Source organism: Triticum urartu, chromosome 7A, assembly GCF_056163025.1.
Source record: "Triticum urartu cultivar PI428250 chromosome 7A, HENAU_Tu73, whole genome shotgun sequence".
Taxonomy (NCBI): domain Eukaryota; kingdom Viridiplantae; phylum Streptophyta; class Magnoliopsida; order Poales; family Poaceae; genus Triticum; species Triticum urartu.
Genome location: NC_141879.1, coordinates 507,833,900 through 507,850,430, shown reverse-complemented (window position 1 = coordinate 507,850,430; position 16,531 = coordinate 507,833,900).

Here is a 16,531-nt window from a genome sequence, read left to right as displayed (position 1 = left end):
CTTCCAAGGCATAGGCTCACCATCATAGAAGGATGATCGAGTCTCCTGAAACCTCAAATCTGCAGCCAAACTTATCCTCTTGAATCTATATTCATACTGACGGTTTTGATTTTGCAGGTCATAGATCTGGGCTTGGAGGTGCTTGATTTTCTCATGAAGCTTGAAGATGGCCTCCCCAATGTCCTTGACGTCCAGCTTGTGGTTGTTGGTGAACTCCGTGATCATAATGTGATTGGAATCGAGTCCACGCTCCACCATCTCCTGAAACTTGAAAACTTCTTGCTCCAATGCCTCGAGCCTTGCCTCCGTGCTTCTGGTCTTCCTTGGTCCCTCAACATCGCGGATGTGCAACAACCCCTCACGCATCTCAATGGTTTGAGGGTGTTGCAGCACTTTCGCGAGGTAGGGGTTGATGACCTTCTCGAAGAACTGGTCCTTGGGGGCACTTGAAGACGACATGATGACCTGGATCTGTTAGAAAAACAGCTCGAAACAAGAACATCAGATTTTTGCGTCATACGGTGGTCAAAACCTTCGGGAGGTTATATAATGAATTTTTACTGACCAAAATATGTGATGTGTAAGAAAATGGAGTCTGAAGAGCACATGAGGTAGGGGGCGCGCCCTCCACCCTTGTGGGGCCCTCGTGTCCTTCTCGGACTGCTACTTAATTTTCTATTTTTCTAAATATTCCAAAACGGAGAAATATTGCCTTAAAAATTGTTTTGGAGTCGGTTTACTTACCGTACCACATACCTATTCCTTTTTGGAGTCTGAAACGTTCTGGAAAGTGTCCCTTATGTATTCCTCCGGGGTTACGGTTTCAATAACATTGGTTTCAACATTTATAGGATTACCTGAGATATAATGTTTGATTCTTTGACCGTTCACCACCTTCGGATTCGTGCCTTCGAAGTTGTTGATTTTTATGACGTCGGAGCGATAGACCTCCTCGATAACATAAGGACCTTCCCATTTAGAGAGAATTTTTCCTGCAAAAAATCTTAAACGAGAGTTTATAGCAATACATAATCACCTACATTAAACTCACGCTTTTGTATTGTTTTGTCATGCCATCTTTTAACTTTTTCTTTAAATAATTTGGCATTCTCATAGGCTTGGGTTCTCCATTCATCAAGTGAGCTAATGTCAAATAACCTCTTCTCACCGGCAAGTTTGAAATCACAATTGAGTTCTTTAATAGCCCAATAAGCTTTATGTTCTAGTTCGAGAGGTAAGTGACATGCTTTTCCATAAACCATTTTATACGGAGACATACCCATAGGATTTTTATATGAAGTTCTATAGGCCCATAATGCATCATCAAGTTTCTTGGACCAATTCTTTCAAGATCTATTAACAGTCTTTTGCAAAATTAATTTGAGTTCTCTATTGCTCAATTCTACTTGACCACTAGACTGAGGGTGATAAGAAGATGCAATTCTATGATTAACATCATATTTAGCAAGCATTTTACGGAAAGCACCATGAATAAAATGTGAACCACCATTAGTCATTAAATATCTATGGACTCCAAACCTCGGAAAAATAACTTCTTTAAGCATCTTAATAGAAGTGTTATGATCAGCACTACTAGTTGGAATAGCTTCTACCCACTTAGTAACGTAATCAACAGCAACTAAAATATGTGTATATCCATTAGAGGCAGGAAAAGGTCCCATATAATCAAAGCCCCAAACATCAAATGGTTAAATAACAAGTGAATAATTCATAGGCATTTCTTGACGTCTACTAATATTACCAATTCTTTAACATTCATCACAAGACAAAACAAACTTACAGGCATCCTTGAAGAGAGTAGGCCAACAAAAACCGGATTGCAATACCTTATGTGCAGTTCTATCTCCAGCGTGGTGTCCTCCATAAGCCCCGGAATGACACATGCATACGATCTGTTCCTGTTCATGCTCAGGTACACAACGTCTAATAATACCATCTACTCCTTCTTTATAAAGATGTGGGTCATCCCAAAAGTAATGCCTCAAATCATAGAAAAACTTTTTCTTTTGTTGGTATGTGAAACTAGGTGGTATAAACTTAGCAACAATATAATTAGCAAAATCAGCATACCATGGAGTAGTACGAGAAGCATTTATGACATTTAATTGTTCATCAGGAAAGCTATCATCAATAGGTAGTGGGTCATCAAGCACATTTTCTAACCTAGACAAGTTGTCTGCAACGGGGTTCTCAGCTCCCTTTCTATCAACAATATGCAAATCAAATTCTTGTAGCAGGAGAACCCATCTAATAAGTCTAGGTTTAGCATCTTTCTTTTCCATAAGATATTTAATAGAAGCATGATCAGTGTGAATAGTTACTTTGGAATCAACAATATAAGGTCTGAACTTATCACAAGCAAATACAACTGCTAAGAATTCTTTTTCAGTAGTAACATAATTTCTCTGAGCATTGTCTAGAGTTTTACTAGCATATTGAATAACATTTAATTTCTTATCAACTCTTTGCCCCAGAACAACACCTACAGCATAGTCACTAGCATCACACATAATTTCAAAGGGTAAATTTCAATCAGGTGGATGAACAATCGGTGCAGAGATCAATGCTTTCTAAAGTATTTCAAATGCTTCTACACAATCATCATCAAAGACAAATGGTATATCTTTTTGTAATAAATTAGTCAGAGGCCGAGAAATTTTTGAGAAGTCCTTAATGAACCTCCTATAAAAACCGGCATGACCAAGGAAACTTCTTATACCTTTGATGTCCTTCGGACATGGCATCTTTTCAATAGCATCAACCTTGGCTTTATCAACTTCAATACCTCTTTCAGAAACTTTATGCCCCAAGACAATACCTTCATTAACCATAAAGTGGCACTTTTCCCAATTCAAGACAAGATTAGTTTCTTCACATCTCTGCAAAACTCAATCAAGCTTGCTCAAGTAATCATCAAAAGAGGATCCATAAACGGAGAAATCGTCCATGAAAACCTCACAAATGTTTTCACAAAAGTCAGAGAATATAGCCATCATGCATCTTTGGAAGGTAGCAGGTGCATTACATAAACCAAAAGGCATACGTCTATAAGCAAAAGTACCGAACGGGCAAGTAAAAGTGGTCTTAGATTGATCATCAGCTGACACAGGTATTTGAGAGAAACCAGAATAACCATCTAGAAAGCAAAAATGTGTATGTTTGGATAATCTTTCTAGCATTTGATCAATAAAAGGTAAGGGGTAATGATCCTTTTTAGTAGCCTTATTTAATTTGCGGAAATCAATTACCATCCTATAACCTGTAATAATTCTTTGCAGAATCAATTCATCTTTATCATTAGGAACGACAGTAATACCTCCCTTCTTAGGGGCACAATGGACAGGACTTACCCACTGACTATCAGCAACGGGATAAATAATACCTGCCTCCAGAAGCTTTAGTATTTCCTTTCTTACCACTTCTTTCATCTTAGGATTCAGCCGTCGTTGGTGATCACGAACTGGTTTGGCATCTTTCTCCAAATTTATTTTATGTTGACATAGAGTGGGACTAATGCCCTTAAGATCATCAAGAGTATATCCAATAGCAACACGGTGCTTCTTCAGAGTTTTCAATAATCTCTCTTCTTCATGCTCTGAAAGGTTAGCACTAATAATAACAGGATATATCTTCTTTTCATCAAGTTAAGCATATTTAAGAGTATCAGGTAACGGTTTAAGCTCAAACACGGGATCACCCTTAGGTGGAGGAGGATCCCCTAGGATTTCAACAGGCAAATTGTGTTTCAGGATGGGTTCCTGTTTAAAGAATACTTCATCTATTTCCCTTCTTTCATTCATAAACATATCATTTTCGTGGTCTAGCAAATACTTTTCTAAAGGATCGCTAGGAGGCACGACAATAGAAGCAAGACCAATAATTTCATCTTTACTAGGCAATTCCTCTTCACGGTGTTGTCTACGAAATTTAGAGAAATTAAACTCATGAGACATATCACCTAAACCAATAGTAACAATATCCTTTTTGCAATCTATCTTAGCATTAACTGTGTTCAAGAAGGGTCTACCAAATATAATGGGACAAAAGCTATCTTGTGGGGAACCAAGAACAAGAAAATCAGCAGGATATTTAGTTTTCCCACACAAGACTTCAACATCTCTAACAATTCCAATTGGTGAAATAGTATCTCTATTGGGAAGTTTAATTGTGACATCAATATCTTCTATCTCAGCAGGTGCAATATCGTGCATAATTTCTTTTTTTATAAGTCATGAGGTATAGCACTAGCACTGGAACCCATATCACATAAGCCATGATAACAATGATCTCCTATTTTAACAGAAATAACAGGCATGCCTACCACAGGTCTATGTTTATCTTTAGCACAAGGTTTGGCAATTCTAGCGGTTTCATTACAGAAATGAATAACATGCCCATCAATATTATCAGCCAAGAGATCTTTAACAATAGCAATATTAGGTTCAACTTTAATTTGCTCAGGAGGTGTATAAGTTCTAATATTGCTTTTACGAACCACAGTTGAAGCTTTAGCATGATCCTTTATCCTAACAGGGAAAGGTGGTTTCTCAACATAAGAAGTAGGAACAATAGGATCATTATAAGTGATAGTCTTTTCTTCAACTTTAATAGGTGCAGCTACTTTTACTTCTATGGAGGATGATATTTAAACCACTTCTCCTTAGGGCGATCGATATGAGCAGCAAAAGATTCCCAGAAAGAGGCTACTATCTCAGAGTCAAGTCCATATTTAGTGCTAAATTTACGGAAAACATCGGTATCCATAAAAGATTTAACACAATCATACTTAGGTGTCATACCTGACTCCTTACCTTCGTCGAGGTCCCAATCTTCAGAGTTGCGTTTAATTCTTTCCAATAAATCCCATTTGAATTCAATAGTCTTCATCATAAAAGAGCCAGCACAAGAAGTATCGAGCATGGTGCGATTATTATCAGAAAGCCGAGCATAAAAAATTTGAATAATCATTTCTCTTGAGAGCTCATGATTGGGGCATGAATATAACATTGATTTAAACCTCCCCCAAGCTTGAGTGATGCTTTCTCCTTCGCGAGGCCAAAAATTATATATATAATTGCGATCATGATGAACAAGATGCATAGGATAAAACTTCTGATGAAATTCCAATTTCAATCGTTTGTAGTTCCATGATCCCATATCATCACATAGCCTATACCATGCCAATGCATCTCCCTTCAAAGATAAAGGGAATACTTTCTTCTTAATAACATCTCTGGGCACACCTGCAAGCTTAAATAATCGACAAACTTCATCCACATATATTAGGTGCTCATCAGGATGCTTTATTCCATCTCCTGCAAAAGGATTAGCTAGCAGTTTTTCTAACATACCCGAAGGAATTTCAAAGCAGACATTTTCATTTTCAGTAGGTTCAGTAGGTTGAGGAGCAACTCTTTGCTCTACTGGTCGGGGTGAAGATACCCCGAACAAGCCCCTCAGAGGATTACTTTCCATAGTAACAAGTGATAGTAAATTTCAGCACACTATATAAATTTTTCCTTACCAAATTCCACCTGCCAAAGGCGCTTCACTCCCCAGCAACGGCGCCAGAAAAGAGTCTTGATGACCCACAAGTATAGGGGATCTATCGTATTCCTTTCGATAAGTAAGAGTGTCAATCCCAACGAGGAGCAGAAGGAAATGATAAGCGGTTTTCAGCAAGGTATTCTCCGCAAGCACTGAAATTATAGGTAATAGATAGTTTTGTGATAAGATAATTAGTAACGAGCAACAAGTAACAAAAGTAAATAAAGTGCAGCAAGGTGGCCCAATCCTTTTTGTATCAAAGGACAAGCCTGGACAAATTCTTATACAGAGAAAAGCGCTCCCGAGGACACATGGGAATTATTGTCAAGCTAGGTTTCATCACGATCATATGATTCACGTTCGGTACTTTGATAATTTGGTATGTGGGTGGACCGGTGCTTGGGTCTTGTCCTTACTTAGACAAGCATACCACTTATGATTAACCTTTATTGCAAGCATCCGCAACTACAACAAAAGTATTAAGGTAAACCTAACCATAGCATGAAACATATGGATCCAAATCAGCCCCTTACGAAGCAATGCATAAACTAGGGTTTAAGCTTCTGTCACTCTAGCAACCCATCATCTACTTATTACTTCCCAATGCCTTCCTCTAGGCCCAAATAATGGTGAAGTGTCATGTAGTCGACATTCACATAACACCACTAGAGGAGAGACAACATACATCTCATCAAAATATCGAACGTAAACCAAATTCACATGACTACTAATAGCAAGACTTCTCCCATGTCCTCAGGAACAAACATAACTACTCACAAAGCATATGCATGTTCATAATCAGAGGGGTATTAATATGCATAAAGGATCTGAACATATGATCTTCCACCAAATAAACCAACTAGCATCAACTACAAGGAGTAATTAACACTACTAGCAACCTATAGGTACCAATCCCGGACTTAGAGACAAGAATTGGATACAAGAGATGAACTAGGGTTTGAGAGGAGATGGTGCTGGTGAAGATGTTGATGGAGATTGACCCCCTCCCGATGAGAGGATCGTTGGTGATGACAATGGCGATGATTTCCCCCTCCTAGAGGGAAGTTTCCCGGCAGAACAGCTCCGCCGGATCCCTAGATTGGTTCCGCCTCGTGGCGGCGGAGTCTCGTCCGGAAATATGGCTTATGATTTTTTTTTCTCATTGAAAGACTCCATATAGCAGAAGATGGACATCGGAGGGCCACCAGGGGGCCCACGAGGTAGGCGGCACGCCCAGGGGGGTAGGGCGCGCCCCCACCCTCGTGGGCAGGGTGTGGCCCCCCTGGTGAACTTCTTGCACTCAGTATTTTTTATATATTTTGAAAATGACTTCCGTGAAGTTTCAGGACTTTTGGAGCTGTGCAGAATAGGTCTCTAATATTTGCTCCTTTTCCAGCCCAGAATCCCAGCTGTCGGCATTCTCCCTCTTTATGTAAACCTTGTAAAATAAGAGAGAATAGGCATAAGTATTGTGACATAATGTGTAATAACAGCCCATAATGCAGTAAATATCGATATAAAAGCATGATGCAAAATGGACGTATCACCTCCCAACAAGCACTATCGTTTAACGCCCTTAGCTAGGCATTGATAATTTTAATGATGCTCACATGAAAGACAAGAATTGAAGCACCAAAAGAGCAAACAAATTATTAAGGTAAGCAAAAACTAGCATATGCAAGGAAGAAGTGAGAAACAATAACAATCTCAACATAACGAGAGGTAACTTAGTAACATGAAAATTTCTACAACCATATTTTCCTCTCTCATAATAATTTCATGTGGAATCATATTAATATTCAACAATATAGCTCTCACATAAAATTTTCTCTACATGATCCACATGCATGCAAAGTTGACACTCTTCCAAAATAGTGGGAATATCATTAACTAAAGTCATGACCTCTCCAAACCCACTTTTATCAGAAACTTCATAAGATTGAACATTATCCAAATATGTGGGATCTAAAGTTGACACTCTTCCAAACCCACTTTCAATAATATTGCAACCACTATTATCAATCTCATATTCATCATGGGGCTTAAATAAATTTTCAAGATCATAAGAAGAATCACCCCAATCATGATCATTGCAACAAGTAGCGGACATAGAAAAACTAGCATCCCCAAGCTTAGGGTTTTGCATACTATTAGCACAATTTACATCAATAGAATTTATAATAAAATCATTGCCATCATGCTTTTTATTCAAAGATCTATCATGAATCGCTTCATAAAGTAATTCATCACACTTTTCAGATTCACAAATTTCAAGCAAAACCTCATAAAGATAATCTAGTGCACTCAACTCACTAGTAATAGGTTCATCATAATTGGATCTCTTAAAGAGATTAGCAACTGGATGAGGATCCATAAACTTTTAGCAAGCGAAGATGCAAGCAAAAAGAAGGTACATGGTAACACAAGCAAACAAAAGACCGAATGGAAGAGGGGCGAATAAAACGGCAAAGGTGAAATGGGGGAGAGGAAAACGAGAGGCAAATGGAAAATAATGTAATGCGAGGGATAAGAGGTTGTGATGGGTACTTGGTATGTCTTGACTTGGCGTAGATCTCCCCGGCAACGGCACCAGAAATGGCTAGTTGACGGGAGATCAAATCTTGACTTGACTTGGTGCAAATCTCGGCGGCAACGGCACCAGAAATCCTTCTTGCTACCTCTTGAGCATGTGTTGGTTTTCCCTTGAAGAGGAAAGGGTGATGCAGCAAAGTAGCAGAAGTATTTCTTTCAGTTTTTGAGAACCAAGGTATCAATCCAGTAGGAGACTACACGCAAGTCACCTAGTACCTGCACAAACAAACAAGAACCTCGCAACCAACGCGATAAAGGGGTTGTCAATCCCTTCACGATCACTTACGAGAGTGAGATCTAATAGAGATAATAAGATAAATATTTTTGGTATTTTTGTGGTATAGAATGGGTAATAAAGATTGCAAAATAAACGGCGATAGAAATAGCTAGTTGACGGGAAACTAATATGATGTAAAGTAGACCTGGGGGCATAGGTTTCACTAGTGGATTCTCTCAAGATAGCATGTATTACGGTGGGTGAACAAACTACTGCCGAGCAATTGATAGAAAAGCGCATAATTATGATGATATCTAAGGCAATGATCATGAATATAGGCATCACGTCCGTGACAAGTAGACCAAAATGATTCTGCATCTACTACTATTACTCTACACGTCGACCGCTATCCAGCATGCATCTAGAGTATTAAGTTCATAAGAGTGGAGTAATGCGTTAGGCAAGATGGCATGATGTAGAGGGATAACTCAAGCAATATGATATAAACCCCGTCTTTTTATCCTCGATGGCAACAATACAATACGTGTCGGTTCCCTTTCTGTCACTGGGATCGTGCACCGCAAGATTGAACCCAAAGCTAAGCACTTCTCCCATTGCAAGAAAGATCAATCTAGTAGGCCAACCCAAACTGATAATTCGAAGAGACTTGCAAAGATATCAAATCATGCATATAAGAATTCAGAGAAGAATCAAATAATATTCATAGATAATCAAGTTCATAAACCCACAATTCATCGGATCTCGACAAACACACCCCAAAAAGAGTTACATCCAATAGATCTCCAAGAAGATCGAGGAGAACTTTGTATTGAGATCCAAAGAGAGAGAAGAAGCCATCTAGCTAATAACTATGGACCCGAAGGTCTGTGGTAAACTACTCACACATCATCGGAGAGGCTATGGTGTTGATGCAGAAGCCCTCCATGATCGAATCCCCCTCCGGCGGAGCGCCGGAAAAGGCCCCAAGATGGGATCTCATGGGTACAGAAGGTTGTGGCGGTGGAAAAGGTGTTTCGTGCCTCTCCCTGAAGGTTTCGGGGTATAAGAGTATATATAGGCGAAAGAAGTAGGTCGGTGGAGCTGCGAGGGGCCCACGAGGGTGGGGGGCGCGCCCTCCTGCCTCGTGGCTTCCTCGCTGCTTCCTTGACGTCCACTCCAAGTCTCTTGGATCACGTTTGTTCCAAAAAAGATCCTCGCGAAGGTTTCATTCCGTTTGGATTCCGTTTGATATTCCTTTTGTGCGAAACACTGGAATAGGCAAAAAAACAGCAATTTGCACTAGGCTTTCGGTTAATAGGTTAGTCCCAAAAATAATATAAAAAAGCATAGTAAAGCCCATTAAATATCCAAAACATATAATATAATAGCATGGAACAATCAAAAATTATAGATACGTTGGAGACGTATTAGTCGTCGCTAGCCTTCAATGAGCACTGACACTGGTAGCGGGAAAATGATGGGAGAAGAGGTGGGAAACTAATGAGAGGAGTGGTGAGAAACGGTGGCCTGTTTAGAAAACCTAGTAGAGAAGGAATCGTGAGCTAGCACGACGCATGCGCACAGTGCTTACCCATGCACTGCATGTGCTGTCAAAAGGGCTCAGGGTTGTCGTTCGATCTGGGAGCATCCAACGGTGCACACTTATGATCCGTGGGGTTTGGGTTCTGGCCAATCAAAACACACGACTCAGATCACGCACGCAGCAGGGGGGCATCGGCCACAGTTTGGTAGGCGCACGGCTTTCGTGAGTGAACCGTGTGCTATTTGAAAACATTTCGTAAGAAGAATCTCGATTTTTAAATCCCCATAATCCAAAACTAACCCAAAAATCGTGAAACCTGGCATGGTGTCACGACATGGCACATATATGTCGAGGAATTTTTTTCGTCCATTTTGGCGCAAGTTTTATTACAAGCCTCTTACAAACTGGAGCTTCTCTCAAAGAAGCCTCGTGGTTCCGATAGGGAAATGTGTCCCCCTTGTGGGCGAAACGTAATCACTGCCTCTTTTCGCCTTGTATTTTCTTCTACAGGCAACATGGAACGACAGGATATCCATGCTGAAATTTAAACTTATTCAGGGTTCGTTTGGCATTTTTATACACTAATTGAGTTTCCTAGGCATTTAATGTCCATAATTCAAATCTGAACTTCAAATACATGCTCTAGTTCACCAAAATGGCGAGAAAATTTATACATGTGTCCTTGGGTGCATGTTTAGGTCCCATGCCAGGAATGCGAACAAATTACAAGCGTATCCGCGTCCTGGCTCGTCCTCAAACATTTGGAATCTCGGTTTTTAAATCCCCGTAAATCCTAAACTCACCAGAAAGTCATCAAAGGTGGCATGGTGTCACGTTATGGCACATATATGTCGTGGTAAAAACATTGTCCAATTTTGGCCTAGCTTTATTATAAACCTCTTACAAACTGGAGCTTCTCTCAAAGAAGCCTCGTGGTTCCGATAGGGAAATGTGTTCCCCTTGTGGGTGAAGCATAATCACTGCCTCTTTTCTCCTTCTATTTTCTTCCATGGGCAACATGGAACGACATGATATTCGCGCTGAAATTTAAACTTATTCAGGGTTCGTTTGGCCTTTTTATACACTAATTGAGTTTCCTTGGCATTTAATGTCCATAATTCAAATCTGAACTTCAAATACATGCTCCAGTTCACCAAAATGGTTAGAAAAATTATACATGTGTCCTTGGGTGCATGTTTAGGTCCCATGCCAGGAATGGGAACAATTACAACCATACCGGTGTCCTGGCTCGTCCTCAAACATTTCGAATCTCGGTTTTTAAATCCCCATAAATCCAAAACTCACTAGAAAGTCATCAAAGGTAGCATGGTGTCACGTCATGGCACATATATGTCGTGGTAAAAACATTGCCAATTTGGGTCAAGCTTTATTACAAACCTCTTAGAAACCGAAGCCTGTCGCAAGAACCCTCGTGGTTTGGATAGGGAAACGTGTCCCCTTGTGGGTCAAACGATAATCGCTCCCTCTTCTAGCCTTGTAGTATTTTCTTCTACACGCGACACGGAACAACGGAAGATTTGCGCTGAACTTTGAAATTATTCAAGGTTCGTTTGACCTTTTTTATTCATTAGTTGAGTTTTCTAGGCATTTAATGTCCATAATTCAAATCCGAACTACAAATACATGCTCCAGTGCACCAAAATGGCTAGAAAAAGCGTACATGTTTCCTTGGGGTGCATGTTTAGGTCCCATGAACGAATGGGAATGAATTCAACCATCTCGTCGTCCTGGCTTGGCCACAAACATTGCGAATCTATGTTTTTAAATATCTGTAAATCCAAAACTCACCAGGAAATCATGAAACTTGGCATGGTGTCACTACATGGTACATATAATTGTCCAATTTGGGTGAAGCTATATTACAAGCCTCTTACAAACCGGAGTCTATCACAACCCTCGTGGTTCCGGTAGGGAAACATGCCCCTCTTGTGGGCGAAATGATAATCGTTGCCTCTTCTCGCCTTGAACTTTGTTTTCTACAGGCAACATAGAATAACAGGAGTGTCGGGCTGAAATTTGAAACTGTTCACGGTTCGTTTGGCCATTGTATATATTAGTAATTACTAAGTTTCTTATGCATTTAATGTAGTCCATAATTTAAATTTGAACTACAAGCACATGCTCCAGTGAAGCAAAATGGGTGGGAAATCGTACAGGTGTCATTGGGTGCATGTTTAGGTCTCATTTAAGGAATGAGAATGAATTACAAACTTGTCGTCGTCCTGAAACATTAAGAATCTCGGTTTTTAAATCCCAGTAAATCAAAAACTCACCCAAAAAAACATGAAACTTGGCATGGTTTCATGACATGGCACATATATGTCGTGGTAAAAAAAATTGTCCAGTTTGAGAAGAGGCGCACACATTAGTAGCCAACGAAGTCATTTTTGAAACAAAAAGCTGACACCTTAATATAGCAAACGGTTGTATTATATTAACCGTGTCAAAATTTAACCATACTCGGTGGCGTGCGTGCAGTTGTTTGATTAGACGGGACGAGCGCAAGAAGTCCACCGTGCAGGCTCGATGGGACGCGTGCGAGCAGTCTGCTGCACAGGCTCGACGGGACGCGTGCATCCTGTCCATCTGTAGCGACCAGACCTCAAACAGTCTGATCTCTGTGCTCCGATGTCATCCCTAGATCAGTAATGCTGACACCACACAGTACTCGGAGGATTTATAACAGAGTAGCAATCACACACTTATTACATCGAGTGTCTCAAAAGAGAACTTATTACAATAAATATGGCTTAAGGCCATCTAAATACGATAACAGCGGAAGGCTTGGAAGATAAGTGAGTCCATCAACTCCAATGGCATCACTGAGTATAAAACCATGACCTAAAAACTCCTTAATCATAGTCTGAAAAGTCTGCAACATTAACGTTGCAGCCCAAAACGGGTCAGCACATGGAATATGCTGGCAATGTAACACATAGAGAGTAATGGAATGAAACAGCTATACTATATGCATATTTGGCTGGTGGAAAGCTCTATGGTTACAGTTTTGCGTAAAGCCAATTTTTCCCTACTTCAAAGGAATAAAATTTATTTATCTATCATGGTAGTTGTTAAACATTGAGAATGGTTGACAGCATTCTCAATCCCAATTAAGCATCATCATTAAACAAAACCCAACAAAATTAATTTAGAGTAACATGTTGAGATTCACATGAAAATCCAGGTACTAGATACTCAAGATGTCCATAACCGAGGACACGGCTAATCATGATTAGTTTATTACACTCTGCAGAGGTTTGCGCACTTTTCCCCACAAGACTCGATCGCCTCCATTTGGTTTCTCGCACTACAAGGTGTTTGAGAAGACAGATGACCGAGACATAGTCTTTCAGAAGCGCTAGCACCTTACGATCGGGTAGACCGTACCACCTACATCCCCTACATCTGCTAGTCTACCACTGTAAGAGTTTGCATGACTTAGTCAACTATGCTAGAGCCCATAGTAGCTTGTGGCTGCACACGGAAGTTTCTAGCATGAATAATCTCATGATCCCTTTGAGCCTGGGTGGCGGTCCAAAAGAAAACAGGCAATCACTGGAATACCCAGGTGCCTCAATCCACCCAGATGTGTGTTTAGGTTGCCACCTTAGATAAACCATTAATTAACAAATCTCACATCTGTCATGGATACACTCACCCAGTCCACGTCTACTAGCATAGCATGGCATAATAAGCAAACGTAGAGTAACTCCCAAAGGTTTGATAATAAATAGGTAATAGGTACTATCTCATCTACTTCCCAAACCCACAATTTAATTAGATCCTAATCATGCAATGTGTGAGGATTGGTCTAATGCAATAAAACTAGGTAGTAGGAGATATGATCAAAGTGTTACTTGCCTTGCTGATGATCCGGGAAACATAGCGATTCGAAGTAGCAAGCGGCGCACTCCGGGTACTCTATCGCAAACAAACAAGCATTGTACTCAACTAATGCACAGGTAAAACTCGAACAAGAGATCTAACCAGAAAGTTCAACTTAAGAACTCCGGTTGGCAAAAAGAATCAAAATGAACGAAGCAACGAAAGACAAACGGCAAAAGAAATAAGATTCATTTACTATTCTGGACCTAGGGCAATTTTTACAGCGACAAAAACTTGTTTGAGTTGGTTAAACGGAAAGAGGGTTTCGAGAAGAAACTCCAGGCGCTTGAATCGCCTGATTCCGATAAACGAGCGAAAAGTTAAACTAGAATGAACATCGGATCAGAGATTGCGATCAGAAAAACCGTGGATTTAATCCGAGAAACAGAAAAATGATGAACAGGTTAACGAACGAACGTTCGTTAACAGAAACTAAACGAAAAACGGGTTCGTTAAAACGAACGGACGAGCAGGCACTCGCTAAATAAATAAACCAGAAAAAACTGATCTATTTATTTAAAAAAACGAAAACTAGGGTTTTCAAAAAAATGGGTCGGTTTTTCTCAGAAAACCAGGCGACGGGGCGGCTACCTCGGCTCGGTCCGGCGGGGCTCCGGCGGGTCGGTGGCTAGGCGGGGTGGCGACAACAGCGGCGCGGGGCGGCGGCGGCGGCGACTCGGGGCTCCAGGGGGGGGGGGCGGGGTGGCTATTTAAAGGAGGGGGGTTGACTTGGGGAGGGGGTCGGCGGCGCGAGGCGGCTCCGGCTCGGACTCCTCCCTAGTCCGGCGGGGAAGGCGGCGTCGGCGGCTGGGCCGGCCTGGCTCGGCTGGGCCCTTGGCCCAGTCGGGCGCGGGTCTCTTTTTTTTAGACAATTTCGTTGCGCCTAAAAAATATTCTAGAAAAATAAATAAAAATCTGAAATGCCAAAACAAATTTTCTCTGTCTAAATAAAATATTTAGAACAGGATGAACATTTTTTTGGCTCTAAATGCAATTTTTGAAAAATGCAATTTTTCCTAAATTCAAATAAAATAGCAAATAAAACCAAAATAAAACCTTATTTGATTTTTTTATTAAATCCTCAATATTTCTTTATTTTTGGGAAAGTCATTTTATTCCCTCTCTCATATTTTGATAATAGAAATAATTGAAGATAAAATAAATAAAATCAAATGATCCTATTTTCAGAATTTGAGAAAAACTCAAATATGAAAATAACGAAATCCCCAACTCTCTCCAAGGGTCCTTGAGTTGCGTGAAATTTCTAGGATCAACCAGAAAGCAATAAAATATGATATACAATGATGATCTATTGTATAACATTCCAAATTGAAAATTTGGGATGTTACACTTGCTTTACTAGGGTTGCTCTCTTCATTCTCTCATCCTCTCCAGATATAAACAAGACAGCGGTAGCGACATTTTCTCTTTGCTCACCGATGGTCACAGATCCGGACGGATCCCTTCGGCCGGTGTGTGTAGAGGACTAAAAGGTGCATCGTTCAGGCGGTCATCACCGCCGAGGGAGGAAACCCACAGCTGCCGGAGGGGCCCGATCCTCTGCCCGTGCCGTTCTCTCCGACACATGGCCGGCTCGGGAGGTCCTCTGACCCTTCTTCCTCCCTGCCGTATTGTCCGCAGATCCGACCTGCCGCTGCCGACATCTCGACGACCCTCAGGTATAAGTTCTTCGAAAGCGGCCTTGCTCTACTGCCCCAGATCCCCACGTGTCTGCATGTGCATATTTTTCTACTCCCATCAGCTCTTCCAAATCCACCTAAATTTTTAGTATTATTATAGGTAAAGCTACTTCATGCATTAGAATCTAGAGCTTTGTTCAAACAACGAAGAAAGGGTGGAAAGTTGTAGCATGAATCTAGGACTTGATTCAAAGAGGAAATACTATGGTGAAAGTAGTAGAGACTGGATACCCAACCGGTCTCTTGGTTGAAAGTAGTAGAAACTAAGTGGGTGTGCATCCAACTTGCTTGCTCACGAAGACCTAGGGCACTTGAGGAGGCCCATTGTTGGAATATACAAGCCAAGTTCTATAATGAAAAGTTCCATCTAGTATATGAAAATGACAAAACAAGAGACTCTCTATCATAAAGATCATGGTGCTACTTTGAAGCACAAGTGTGGAAAAAGGATAGTAGCATTGCCCCTTTTTATTCTCTTTTTTTGGGCCTTCTTTTTTTGCCTTTTTTATTTGGGACAATCACTACAAAAAAATACACTTCCGTGATGATACGTGTTTGTCACAGTAGGTCGCGTTTTTTTGTCATGCATGTACATCCATGACGATTTTATGACAGAATCAAGATAGTCATACCTGTGCTGTCGTAGAAGTGTTCCATGACATTACCAAAATTATCATCACGGAAGTGTGCACTTCCATGACGATAAATCGTGCGTCAAAAAAGTGATTTCGTCAAGGGTGACCGACACGTGGCATCCACCGTAACGGAACGTCGTTAAGCTATCGGGTCGGGTTTTGGATCCGATAAACCGTTAACAGCCCCGACCAATGGGGATTTTCCATGTGTAAAATCATCATTGGCTGGAGGAAACACGTGTCGGCTCATCGTTGGGATAGATGTCATCCACTCATTGGACAGAAGGTGCCTATGATACGTCGACACATGGCACGGCCCAACAGAGGCCCATTCTTGTGAAAAGGTCGGCCCGTTTGACTTGGCCAAAAG